The 2,232-nt window shown below is 40.3% G+C and overlaps 1 protein-coding gene across 14 annotated transcripts in view; it reads left to right on the top strand.

Moving 5' to 3' along the window:
- The window catches only part of MLLT10 (MLLT10, histone lysine methyltransferase DOT1L cofactor), a 204,559-nt gene that overhangs the window by 89,775 nt on the left and 112,552 nt on the right, over nt 1-2,232 (top strand). The gene's annotated exons all lie outside the window — the stretch shown is intronic.

Raw genomic sequence — 2,232 nt, 5'->3', positions numbered from 1 at the left:
CCTCCAACTCCTGGGCTCAAGCGAGTCTCCTGCCTCAGCCTCCCAAGTAGCTGGGACCACTGGCGCCCACCACAACGCCCGGCTATTTTTTGGTTGCAGTCATCATTGTTGTTTGGTGGGTCTGGGCTGGGGATTCAAACCCGCCACCTTAGGTGTACGTGGCTGGCATCTTAGCCGGTTGAGCTATAGGCGCCAAGCCTCCCATTTTTATTTTCTAAGGGTTGTAACACATGAAACATTTATTGGCCAGGTTATACTTAAGCCCCCTTAGCCAGTTAGATTTTTAGCCTTTATGTTTGGATGTGTATTTGGCTTCGAGACAGTTTTCCAAGGAGATGAGAAGTTCTCTTCCTAAGGGCTATCAGAGGGTACAGTATTGAGCATCAGGTATGAATATGACTTTATTTTCATATCTGGCTTTTTAGAGGTTGTCCTTGAGTCAGTTATTGTTATTGAGTCCTGTTAAGCCAGTTTGTGATCATAGGTTATATGAAAGCACCTTATTGTTTGAGGGATTTGTATGTGGCTTGGGGAATGCTTTTAAGTTGGCCATAAAACCTTCAATTTCTCCTAATTGTGTGTGTTCATGTGCACAGCCTTCCAGTCCTATAGGGATGAGTGTGAGCCTGAGATGGCTGTTCTTTACTGTCTTTCTCTGCTTCTTTCTGTCTGGTCGCTGTTGTGCTTATTTCTCCTAGTATCGTCGAGCTACCAGTCCCATTGACAGTGTTCACGACCAAAGCGTTTGTTGGTTAAGTTTTTTTTTTTTTTTTATTCCCCCCTCTTGAATTTACTGAAATTTTATTCAGTATACTGGGCATGGAATTCAGGTATTCGGATAATTTTCTTTTTTTCCTCTTTTATATTATTTTTGTTTGACAAATTATAGTTGTATACATTTAAGGGGTTATAATGCAATGTTTTGATACATGTCTATACTCTGGGACTCTCCATTGTTTTTGACAATGTCTTGACTCATGAACTTCAAGCACTGGGACAAAGTCTGTTCTCCCGGGCAGAACTGCCAAATTCTTTGGTTCTTAAAGCCCTGTTAGAATGCACAACCTCTGTTCTGCTGCTCTGGAATTGTTTGCTGTATGGCAGGGTGTTAGGAGGAGAGAAGATTAGAGTAGCTTCTTGTTTTTTCAGTTTGACTCTCCTAATATGGAACTTCTGTTGTACCAGCAGTCTGGGATGGTAATAACAAGGCCCCAGGATTCTCTGCATGGGAGCTATCAGGGCTGAGGAGGATAAACGACTCATAGGGTAAACCTATAATTTTAGACTAGGAGCTGGGGTAGAGGGAGTCTTCATCTGTGTGGGCACAACTACCCAGAGTTGGCCCTTCTATCACAGAAGGCAGTAGGGTATAGGGATAATGGAAGCAGGTTGTGACTCAACTCTCACAGACTCTTATTGAGGCCATCATTATTGAGATTTAGTAGATTTTATTGGAAATTTTTTATTTCTATTTGTTGTATGTCCTTGGGAAAAATCCTGAAACTTTAGGACGTTTTCAACTATGAAATGATTACTTCTTTGGGGAGAGGATGTCTCATTTTAGAAGCCTAACTCCCCATCTTTTTAACTAAATATTTATCTGTTATAATTTTAACTTCTAGTGAATGGTCAAATTATGGTGTTTATTTACTAGAGGGTGTCTTCTTCTGTGTGGCCACACCTACCCAGAGTTGGCCCTTTAATCACAGAGGGCAGCATGGTATAGGGATAATGGGAGCAGGATGTGTCTCAGCTCTCACAGATCCTTAGTTTTGAGAGTATTACTCTAATACCCATAGACTACTATTTATGTAATTCAGGACTTTCATTGCTTGACCATCTATGATTTATTGCTGTGAAAAGTTGGTACTATTAGTTACTTTTACATGTTAAGTGGAAGAAGTCAGTCAAAGTTGCTTGGGGTGTTCATTGGCTTTTTGCCTCCTGGGGCATTTCTTATCTACTTAAAGTATCTTCCAAGAACCTTAGTTAAAGTATCAGGTTGGGGGGCTGAATGACAGCCCACAAATGATTCCTCATGGATTATTGGAATAATCTAAATCAGGTGTGTCTAGCCTTTTTTCTTTGCTGTTATACGTTGGAAAAATGAGTTGTTTTGGGGGACACATTAAATACACAAACACTAAGGAAATTAGCAAATAAAAGAAGAAAAAGGTCCATGCATGCTTTTCATGATATCCATCACCAGAGATAAGCAAAAAAAAAAAAAAA

This window comes from Otolemur garnettii, unplaced genomic scaffold (genome assembly GCF_000181295.1).
Source record: "Otolemur garnettii isolate 467f Iridium unplaced genomic scaffold, OtoGar3 scaffold00019, whole genome shotgun sequence".
In the NCBI taxonomy this organism is placed as follows: domain Eukaryota; kingdom Metazoa; phylum Chordata; class Mammalia; order Primates; family Galagidae; genus Otolemur; species Otolemur garnettii.
The sequence above is the reverse complement of the archived record's forward strand: the minus strand, read 5'-3'. Positions and strand labels throughout refer to the sequence as shown.